General features: G+C 28.7%; 1 protein-coding gene across 3 annotated transcripts in view; it reads right to left on the bottom strand.

Moving 5' to 3' along the window:
• The window catches only part of LOC122632550 (IQ motif and SEC7 domain-containing protein 1), a 105353-nt gene that overhangs the window by 38586 nt on the left and 54267 nt on the right, over positions 1–12500 (bottom strand). The window contains exon 1 of one of the 3 annotated variants that reach the window (XM_043819473.1): positions 5468–5482. The exons of the other annotated variants lie outside the window; for them this stretch is intronic. The gene's annotated coding sequence lies outside the window, so the exon portion shown is untranslated. Of the gene's footprint in view, positions 1–5467; positions 5483–12500 lie in introns of those variants that run through there. 3 annotated transcript variants of the gene reach the window in all.

The raw sequence follows: 12500 nt of genomic DNA, 5'->3' as shown, positions 1-12500 counted from the left end.
GAAAGTGAAAGATATAGTAATTATCGATTGATGAAAGGAAAGATAGGATGACCTACAATAATTAATAATAATTAATAAGGAACATCCACTCGGTCATCTATTTAAATTCCAACGTTGTGTCAAGGTCACGTCCGATCGAAGGATATTTCAAAACATAGAGAGAAAGAAGAAACAAAAAAGAAAAAAAAAAAAAGAAAACGAAGAAGAAAAGTGAAAGAAGGACGTACGAATGAGATCATGACAGAGTGAGACGACAAATAAGGACATTATGCAAATGGACAGGACGTTTTCTTCTACGAGCAAACATGTCGGATATACATATCTCATTTCAAAAAGAATAACGAAAGAATTACAATTGGGAAATTTTTCTTCTCTCTCGTAATATCAACCGTGTAAACTTCAATTTTGTTTGTACGGGGAAAAGAAACAAAAAAAAAAGAAAAAAAAAAAGAAAAGAAAAAGAAAAAATAAATAAATGGAACTTTTATTCTTCGTCCGTATAAATTTTAATTTCCTTTGTACAAAAAAGAAAAAAGAAAAAATAAATAAAACAGAAACGATCTCCGTTCCATTTTATTTTTTTCTGTTTCTCCATTAATAGATCCGACGATTATGGGAGTGTGTTTCGAGAAAAAAAAAAATTTTAAAAGAGAAAGATTAGTTCCTTAAAATGATTCGTCTAATCGCATTCATTTTATCATACGAACTAAGCGATCAACTGAATTTTATTATATACTTCTTTCTTTCTCATTTTCTTACTCACTTTAATTTTAGACAATCACACGCTTTCGTAATCTCACGGAATCATTTATTTCTGGTTTTAATCCTTTCGAGTCGTCAAATCGATTTAAAACACATCGATCGTATTCCCGTTATCTCGACTGAACTCGGTTTCCAATCTAGCTATATTCGTATCTAGGGCTTGACGTTCGATATTTTCTACTTTTAGCCGTTTCACTGAAAGCCTTTTTCTTTTTCATCATCTTCTCCTTTTATTCTATTATTTATCATTTCTAAATAATATGTGTGTGTGTGTGTGTGTGAATATGCAAATATGTATAGATATATACAGTTGTGTGCGCGTCTGTGTATCCTTCTTCTTCTTCTTCTCTTTTATCACTCTAATCCATTCTAACTAATCCACACTAATCTATTCTTCTTTTACTCTCGACCATTTTTAATCTTTGATTTATAATTCCATTTGTGTATTTTATTATCTATAAATAAGAATCTTAAAGATGGAACATAACTCAGTATCATTGAATTTTTTAATCAATGTTTATGAACTAAAATTTGATATATCATGATATGAAACATTTTTAGTATTTAGATTGGAGATCAATTTTTTACTAAAAATATTAACAGAGCGTACTAATAATTATCAAAATATGATATAACCATATATGTATATATATATATATATGTATATTTAATTTCACATAATATATAAAATTAAAAGTGAAACGAAACTTCTTTCTTTCTTAAATTCAATCAAAAATTTCAATTTTACCGTAAAGAAAAAAGAGCAAATTGTTAGAAACAAAAAATTGTAAACACGAAGAAAAAATATTTCACGGCCTCCAACAAAAAAAAAAAAAAGAAAAAGAAAAAGAAAAAGAAAGGTAAGAAAAAAAAAGAAAAGAAAAATCATTTTATGAGATATACAATTAGTACGAGTTCGTTATCGACTAATATGAAACGAGCGAAAAAAAAAAGAGAGAGAGAAACACACACACACACACACACACACACACAGACAGACAAACAGACATACGTAAAAAAGAGTAGAATTCAAACCTTATTAAAGGTTTCTTCACGACACGATAATCACGTTTAACACGGCATGCTTATGCACACGCATCGAACACGTGGATTGCACAAACGTAGTAGAAATAGTATCGTGAGTACCGTTAAAGTGTGCGCGAGCAAGATAGGCGAATAAACTGCACATACACACACACGCAATGAGTGCATGCATGCATGCATGCATGCATGCATGCATAGATTTATTTGAAGAGAATAGTCCCTGACGTCACAGCGATTCTTTTCCGTACTTTTCTTTGATATTTTTCTTTGATATTTTTCTTATTTTTTCTTCTTATCTTTTTTAATTTTATTTTTATTATATTTTCTTTTTCTTCCTTCCCCTACTCCTATACTCCTACTCCTATTTCTTTTTCTACGTACGTGAGAACATACGAACGAACAATACGTGTACATCGTTGAATCATGTAAGATGAGAAAATGAATTTCACTGTTCCTTCCGAAGTAGATGAAATTCTTTTCGTTCCGCGTTTTTTTCTTTTTTTTTTTTTTTTTTTAATACTTATACAATGACATATAAATATTTATAAAATTTGTAATACCATGCAATGTGATAATTAATACTGTATAACACGATAACTTTGAAATTACGCGTCGATATGTATTTTTGTTTCTTTTTTTGCAAATTTTTGTTTTTATTTAAATATATATAACATCATTACATATACACACACACACACATATATATATATTCCTTTTTAAATGAATTGAAAAAGAAACGAAAACAAACAAATAAATAAATAAATAAATAAATAAATAAATAAATAAGGAATCTGTTCGAAACTAATAAATCTAGTTTCGTTAATATTTGCTTACAAAGTGACTCGACGAATAGAAGACAGTTTATAATTAATTAACGAATTAAATTATGTACGCATATGTATGTACTTGACATATACAGAGAAACAAGAACCTTTACATCGCTAATTACTTTAACCGACATTTCGTATCAAAGTGGAATTAGAGTCGATGCTTTTGTGCTATCTTAGAAACTATTCCACCCACGTTCAAAGACTTTGATTATTATCAATCAAATTAGAAATGTATAATATTGTTTAGAGAGCTTGGAAGAGAAAGAGAGAAACACATCATTTATAGAGAACAAATATAAACGATCCAATAAAAAAAAAAAACAAAACAAAACGAATATATATATATATACTTATTTATTTAAATAATAAATTAATTGATAAATTTTATTAAAAATTTTCTATACATCTATATTTATATATCAATATAAAAATATAGATATTTATAACATTTATTTAAAAAAAAAAAAAAAATGTATATTACTAGATTTAGATCTAAATAAAGAAAAGTCTACTTAAGTAATAAAAATATATGAAAATTATTTATTATTAATAAATAAAATTTATTTAAATGATAAATATATATATATATATATATATGTATGTATGTATGTATTTCATTGGTTGGTTTGAATTTCTCTTATATAAATAAATCGTTCTTCTCGATATATAATAATATATACATACATATATAAAGTTTAGTATAATACATACATATATAAGTACGTACTTAGGTTCATATATACATTTGCATTTAGAAATATGCAACGAACCAGAATTTCGACGTATTATGTTCTTCCTAGCGTCAGTCCATATTTTTAGCTTCTTTCAATATGAATTCGTCGTATATATGTGTATGTATGTCCGTCTATGTATATATATATATATATCTGCGCTATCTTTTTCTATCATCTTTCTATTTCTCTCTCTTTCGTTTCTCAAATCCATTTCGTAGTTATCTTCGAAGCTTTCGTTGGATAGATTGCTTCGCTCTGATGGTCTTTTTCATTTCAGTTTTTTATTTTCTATCTCGAAATAGATTCCAAAAGGAACGATGATTCTTAATCTTTACGACTCTAACGATAGGGAATACATTACCTATATTGCTCACATATATATATATATATTACATTTAATATACATACATACATATATATAGTAAAGAATGAATATGTATATATGTATATGATAAAATTATAAATATATTAACATTAAGATCGTAAAACAAATTACAAATAATAACTCTCCCTATATATATAAAAAAAAAGAGAGAGAGAGAGAGAAAGAGAGAGTGGTTTATATAAGGCGTAAATAAAATAATAATCACGATTAACACGTTTTGCGTTACGTTGCTAACCGATTCGAGAGTAAAACGATCTCTCAACGATCTCTAAACGATCTCTTTCAACCCTGACATATTCCTTCCTATCACCAGTGGTACGATCAACGCGAACTAACTCAGTGATACGTGCATACCTATGTACGTCAGAAAAATAACAATGCACGAACTGGAACGGATTTAACGAAGTGATATAAATACCTACGATTATCCTTTTCCATCAAAAAAGTCTTTTTCAAAAGTCAAAAATATTTTTATCAACACTTAACGATTCTTCGTGAATCCTTCCCGGACGATTTTCCTTTCGATTTTCGTTTTATTTATTTAGTTATTTTTTGTTTTTCCTTTCTCTCCGATTTTACGATATAGTTCGTTCAATCTTATTGATAGAAAAATTATATATTTTGTTTGTAGAGTAAGGTTAAAAGGAAAAGAATATAGTATATCTTTTTCCTTTCTTTTTCTTTTTCTTTTTTTTTTTTTTTTACTTTTATAAAAATACAATTGATTAACGAAAAAAAAAAAAATAAAAAATGAAAAAGGATTTTATATTCAAAAATAGAGATAATCGTAGGGATCAACGAAACATTTTTCTTTGTTGCAGTATATAAATCGGTAGGAAATCGTCACGAAGCATTTCGAAAGTGGAACCAATGTTGTGTTTGTGTCAGACGTTAGGCAAGCTGGCGCGTGTTTTCTGTGACAGTAAGAATCATGACGCACGGCGCCAATTTTAACATTCCACCATTATCATAAATTTATGGCGTACGCGTAGAACGATCTCCGTTCGTTTCGTTGTGACATATTAGAAAGAAGAACAAAAGAAGAAGAGTAAGAAAATGAAGAAGAAAATGAATAAGAAAAAAGAAAAAAGAAAAAAAAAAATATCTATTCAAACGATTCTAAACAAAAAAATTGTTTTCATCCAATCGACGATACATACAACAATTTTCTCATTTTATATATGTATTTATATGTACGTATGTACATATTTAATTATTATATATAATTATCAACCTATTAAAAATTAATATATATGATTATTATAAATATGTTGCTAGTTTTAGTTAAATGATTAATTGAAATTGTATAAATATAATCATCATCATCATCATCATCATCATCATTATTATTATTATTATTATTATTATTATTAATTTATATATTTACTATTGTAAAAGTGAATAAATTACAAATAATAATAATAATAATAATAATAATAATAATAATAATAATAATAATATTAATAATAATACAAAAAGGAAAAGAAACCAATTCTTTTTTAGCAAAATGATCGTCAAAACGATTAGTCAAAATATAATGGAAGACCGATACGTTTCATCGATCATCGAAAAATCTTTAATCGTAATATACAAAGATTTTCACGAAACTCGAAAAGAAACATTGATTGAATTAATTAATCGATCATAAGATTTAACCAAAAAAGAAATATATATATATATATATATATATATATATAACCATTCATACATACATATGTACAACGTATAATAATACATATAGGAATCTCTCGAATCGATTTCAATGATTTCACTTTAAATAATTCGATCCCACAAAAAAAAAAGAAAAAGAAAAACGAAAAAAAAAATACAAAAAAGAAAAAGAGAAAATCGAATCAAATCCTGATTTTCTCGACAGTATATAAACACTCGACGAGATATTGGTACGAACGCGCACAACACTAGCACACATGCACATATATATATAATAAAAAAAAAAAAAAAAAAACAAAAAAAAAAGAAAGAAAGATTCAAAAACAAAACAAAACAAAACAAAATAAAACAAAATAAGAAAAGAAAAGAAAAGAAGAAGGGTCGGAAATTCTGCACCACTGTCACTCGTACGATACGAACTACTTGCACGTACAGAACGAAAAAACGATGACGACGGAAAGAAATAAGGAAATAATGTGATATACGAAATGTAGGAGATAAAGAATATGGAGAGCTTTAAGATTTTATGACGAGAAGATAATGGAGAAAGATTAAAAGGGAAAAAAAAAAAAAAGAAATAAAAAAAAATAAAATAAAAGAAAAAGGAGATAAAGAGAGAAAGAAAAAAGGAATAATAATAGTAAGAAACCCGAGGAAGTGCTAGGGAGCTCACACTTAATATCGCAACTCTCTCGCGGTTTCAACTTGACTGGTTGAGCTCTGCTAGCAAGGAGCCTTCGAAACCGCCAAGTACTCTCTGTAAGGTACCCCACCTTTCTATGTATCTCTGTCTCTCTCTCTCTCTCTCTCTCTTTTTCTCTCTATCTATCTCTCTCTTTCTCTCACTATCTGTCTCTTTCTTTCTCTATCTTTCTGTCTGTTTGTCTGTCTCTTTCTCTCTCTGTCTATCTCTGTTTCTGTTTGTCTCTCTCTGTCTCTCTCTCTCTCTTTCTTTCTCTCTCCCTCTCCTACTGTGTGCTGTTGTGTATGAGTGACGTGACGTGGGTTCTTTACAGGCTCGTGCCTAGTCGAACTCGTTACGGTCTTGACTCATGATCGCGATTTCCTATCCATCTTCCATCGTGTGCGATCGATGTGAATCTTTCGGGATGAAGGAGGAAAGAAAGAAAGAAAAAAAAAAAGAAAATATGTTAATAAAGAAAACGGGATAAAGATGATAATCAAATTCAATGATTTTTGATAGGTTTGTACTGATATATTATAGATTATAAATGATATATATGTATGTATGTATGTATGTGTATATGTAGGGTTATATATGTAATGATATCGGATATAATAATTATATTAATTATTATGTATCATGTTCAAAATTGTTCATAACTATTTGTATGATTTAATGTATATAATGATAGGATATATGATGATTTTATAAATTATTTTAATTTGATATATAATGATAATATAGGATTGATATTATATTTAATATCATTTTTCTTTTATTTGTATTGTGTGTATATATATTCGTATTATATATATATATATATATATATTGTATATGCAGTGAGATCGAGTATATTATATGTTATTTGATTAATATCTGTGTATTATATACGTATGTAATTTTGTTAAAGCGTATTATATATTTAATTAATTTGATTATATTACAATATAATACGATTAATTATATTTCATGCATAATAATTTTTCTTTCTTCTTTCTTATTTTCTTATGCACTTTGCGTACTTATGTTATATATAATGTAAAATTAACTATACATTGTATTAATTATCTAAAAAAATGAAATATGAATCATATCTATGATCATCGTTTGAGTTAAAATAAAAAATGAATGAATAAAAAAATTAATAAATAAATAAGACGAGTGTTAACTGAAATAATGATTACTTCACGATCGAACGAAGGAAATAAGAAAGAAGTAAGATGTGTCTAACATTTTTTTCCTCCATTTATATATATATATATATATATATATATATATACATATATATATATTAGAAACTAATGCACATAGTTCGAATAAGATTTTTTTCTTTCGAGTTAATTTCAGTAGAAAGTTTCATCTCCATTCTAGCACCAGTTTTTTTTCTTCAGAATTCTTCGATGGATATATAAGAACGGCAAAAAATTGATGTACTCCTTTTATATTCGCGGATTTCATGGATCGATAGATCGGCTAGAGAATCTTGATATCAGTAGCCTAATACAGGGAAAAAGTATGATATGTTTATCGATGTAAAAAAAGAAAAAAAAACGATACGTGTGAAAATTTTCCAAACAATTTGAAATTACACGTTATACATTAAATATAATTAATATATATATATATATATATATGAATTATAAAATATATAAGATATTTGTATTTATGTATATAAAAAAAAGAAACATACATGAGAACAAATTTGATTACGCATATTTAAAAAAAAAAAAAAGTGTAATTTGAATTTTTAAATAAAACAGAAATAATAATAATAATTATTATTATTATCATTATAAGAATAATAAAATAAGAAATATCTTTCTTATCTCGATCTCAAAAGAAAAAAGAATCAAGGGTATCCGCGAAAGAAATTCTAAATGTTTCGTTTTAAAACTTAATGCGCCATTGTTTACTAAATAAATCGTCGTCGTAAATCTCAAAGAAATTCTCATATATACCTATACACACACACACACACACAATATATATATATATATATATATCACGAATCCATATGGGTGATTGTGTACGAGCCGTAGTAATTACAGTCTCCATGAAAGAAAAAAAATGAGAAAGAAAAAGAAAAAAATATTTAAAAAAAAAATAAATAAATAAATAAAATAGAAATATGATAAAAGAACAAAATAATAGCAACAATATTAACAACAACGATAATGATAATAATAATAATAAAAAGTAAAAGGGCTGGACCGTCTACGTTTCTACTTTTGTCTGACGGAACTGCGACCGTTTTCACTGTATATAGAACACAAAGCTTGGAGTCTGTCTTTCAACTGGAATGATACTTTTGTCACATACACATACACACACATGTATATACACACAAATACACATATACGTACATGGTCGTTTTAAAACGTGCTTTTTACCAACACCCTCTCCCCCTCCAATTCTACTTCGCTCTTCATCTCATTGTTCCATGAACATACCAACATTTCTCTCTCTCTCTCTCTCTCTCTCTCTCTCTCTCTCTCTCTCTCTCTTTATCTTTTGGGAAACGCTACTTCGATCGTCAACTCGCTTTGCTTTCACGAATAATTTTACGTCTGCGATTATGAAGAGTGTCTATGTCTGACTATGTGTTCATCTGTCTATCTTCCTTTCTATCTATGTATATGTGTGTGTGTGCGAGTGTATCCGTGTGTATGTCTGTAAGGGATGAACAATCGTAAAAGTCCAAAGTATTGTAACGTGGAAGAATTAGCGAGACGGTCTTCTCACATCTTCGTATGTTTCATCACGAGTCTCTTTTCGAGTTCACTGAAAGTATATTTGTACATACATATATATATATATATATATATATGTGTATGTGTGTGTGTATGAATGTATGTATGAGAATAGGTACATAGGTGTGATCGCTTTTATACACGTAGTAACAATTATTTGACCGTTTCTGTAAAGCCCTTCTACTACAAAGCTTTGAACGTTTTACGGCAAGTTTTTCATGCATGTAACTGAAAGAAGAAAATGGTTATCGCCTTTAACTGTCGGCTATTGTCGGATAGAATCGATTTATATATAGGAAAGAAATCTACACCTTTACTTCGATACGATTTATAAAATATTATTTCTTGATATATTTTATTTTGATATTTATATGTATGTGTTTGAGGGAGAGAGAGAGAAAGAGAGAGGAGAGAAAGGGAAAGAGAAAGTTAACATTACTTATTTGGATTTCAGATTCTTTTTCTATATTCTTTGTTGTATTTTATACGCAAGCGAATAATATTAATTATTCGGATATTAATTATTTCTCGGATATCAGAATTCTTTTTTCCTTTTAGTATTTTACTCATGCAAGTAAATAATGTTTAATGGAAAAGAATTTCCTAATGGACAGTAATCGTTCGATTAGAAAAAGAAATTTCTAACGTCCACTGTTATATCTTAAATATTTTATATCTGAATGAACACCACACTTCGTACGTATTAAGAGTTTTCTTTTCTTCTTAAAAATGTAATAATCCCTTATTAAAACCGAACAAATATTTAACGAAATTAATACAAAAATGTTTAGGACTAGTCGAACGAGATTTTTATAGAATGTAATATATTTCTTTCCTACTGAAAATTCTGTTATTATTTATTGAAAAAAAAAAAAAAAAAAAAATTATACGAATTTTTTTTTACGTCGAACAATCTTTCGAATAAAACTTTTCACGTATCCTTTCTTTCTTTTCGTTTAATATTTTCTTTTCTCTTCTTTTCTCTACAATTCACATTAACTATCGTTTATTAAGTATCAACTACAAAGGAGTTCACGGTATAAGGTGAAATTCACGATTAGAAGGAACGAAACGACATTTTGATCCGAGGACAACGACGTTCGTCGTCCGTCTTGCTTTCGCCGAGCAATCACGACTCTAACTTTCACTCATTGTTACCAAGTACACGCTCGAATTCACAACTATATCGCCTAAGTCCTTCTACGGTCTGTATAAATTCGACGATCATAAGATCTCTGTAATCCTACCGTGACGACCTTCGCAAACAAAAAACAAGAAATGGTAAAGAAAAAACGAAAAAAAAAAAAAATAATGTACATATATAGATAAGATTATTACTATAAATCGTTTCGACGTATTTTAACGTAATAGAATTTTTTATATTTTTGAATGACATTTATTTCATTTTTTTCTTCTTTTTTTTTTTAATTAAATTTCGTTCGTTTCATAAAATTTAAATTATTATTATTATATATATATATTTTTGGAATTTATTTATCAAAATAGAGAAGAAAAGAAAAGAAAAGAAAAGAAAAGAAAAGAAAAGAAAAGAAAAGCGAACAAAATTGTTCGACGTCGTGGATAAAAAATATTTGATCGACGTTGGATAAAAAATATTTGTTCGTATAATTAACACTGTACTCGCAGTTATTCTCTCTCTTTTTTTTTTTTTTTTTTTAAATAAAAATTTCGAACACACTACTTATTGGCTAACGACACAATAGAAATGGAATAAATTTTAACGAAAAATAAATTGCCTGAATTATAATCAAAAGATTGAGGAGAGGATAATTAATGGATAGATAGGTAGAAAAAGAAGAAAAAGTAGAAGAAAAAGAAAAAGAAGAAAACAAAAAGATGAAGAAAAAAAGAAGACGAAAACGAAGACGAAGAAGAAGAAGCAGAAGAAGAAGAAGAAGAAGAAGAAGAAAAGATGATATCGAAAAAGTTTCACGAACGATCGAGGGCAACCAAGCGTAGTTGGTTCAACGAGGACAGTGGTTAAACGTAAGTTTCTGAAAGTCGGAAAAGAAAAGGAAAAAATAGAAGAAGAAGGAGAAGAAGTACAAGAAGAAGAAAGAGGAGAAGAAAACAAGAAGAAAAAGGAAAAGAAAGAAAGAGAAAAAGAAAAATAGAGAGAGAGAGATAGAGAGAGAGAGAGAGACGAAGAAAAAAAGAGAGAGAGAGAGAGAGAGAGAGAGAGAGCAAAAGAAAAAATGAGAGAGAGAGAGAGAGAGAGAGAGAAAAGGAAGAAGTATTTCGCAGACAACGTGAGTTGAAGTTCGAACGACTCGATGACAGCCGTGGCTAGAGTATAAAAGGAATCGTGTAGAAAAGGCAGTCAGTCAGTTAGTCAGTCGGTTAGCTTGTCCTCGACTTACGTAACTAGTTCCGATTAGTTGGTACCAGGTACAGAGAAAGAGACAGACAGACAGAGAGAGAGAGAGAGAGAGAGAGAGAGAGAGAGAGAGAGAGAGAGAGAGAGAGAGAGAGAGAGAGAGAGAGAGAGAGAGAGAGAGAGAGAGAGAGAGAGAGACTAGACGTTTGGCAGGTGAGAAAGATAGAAAGAAACAGGATAAGCCAGAAATGAAATTGATAAGATTATTATAGATAGAGAATAGAATAAAGATTAAATGGTACTGACGATGATCATCACGATGATGTTGATGATTACGGGAAAGAGAGAGAGAGAGAGAGAGAGAGAGAGAGAGACGACTTTAACTTTAAAAAATAAAAAAATTGTCCTTAAAACGAGGATAAAATAAGAATTAGATCGATCAATGTTACGCGTTATATTAAAAAGTTAATCGTTAAAGTATGATTAATAATAGAAAAATAAAATGATAATAATAATGATAAAAATGATGATGATGATGATGATGATGACGACGACGACGATCAGAAAGATAGATATACGTTTGACTTTCACTTCGAACTAACAAATAATCCTTAGGATGAGATTAATAATATAAGAATTAGACGGCGATTGTGATGATGATGATGATGATGATGATGATGATGATGATTATCACGAGAAAGATAAATGGTATACGTTCGACTTTCACTTGGAACTGAAAAGTTATCTTTACTTTTCGTTTTTTAATAACCTATTCCTGAATTTTTAACGTATGTTCGCCTCGTTAGCACAATCACAATTAGTTGCAGTAATAATGGTTAACGAGTTAGATAAGTAAAGAAATCAGAGAAGGGCGTGGTGAATGATAACGTGGTAGGTATGGCTTTGCGCTTGTACAATTTGTTAAAGTTTCTCATAGCCATAATAGCCATAGCCATAGACGACGACTACGAGACGACTACGACGAAGACGATGAGGACTCGCGTGCCAACCGTTGTTTGCTATCTAGTTACGTGCTACTATAGTAGTTAGCCACTAATTGGAAAAATTTGATTAAACAAGCAGCCTCATATCGGGCGTGTCCATCGACTTTAATAACACGTTCTGTTAAGATTTCTAAGTAATTTTGTTCTTTCTTTCTTTCTTTCTTTCTTTCTTCCTTCTTTCTTTTCTCTGTCTTCTTTTTCTTTTTTTATTTTTGCAAGGAATCATTATCTCGTAATTTAATTAAGATGTTCCTTCCTCTTTTTCTTTTGATTTCTTTTTATTTGATTGTTTTTTTT

Source organism: Vespula pensylvanica, chromosome 10 (assembly GCF_014466175.1).
Source record: "Vespula pensylvanica isolate Volc-1 chromosome 10, ASM1446617v1, whole genome shotgun sequence".
NCBI lineage: Eukaryota > Metazoa > Arthropoda > Insecta > Hymenoptera > Vespidae > Vespula > Vespula pensylvanica.
The sequence above is the reverse complement of the archived record's forward strand: the minus strand, read 5'-3'. Positions and strand labels throughout refer to the sequence as shown.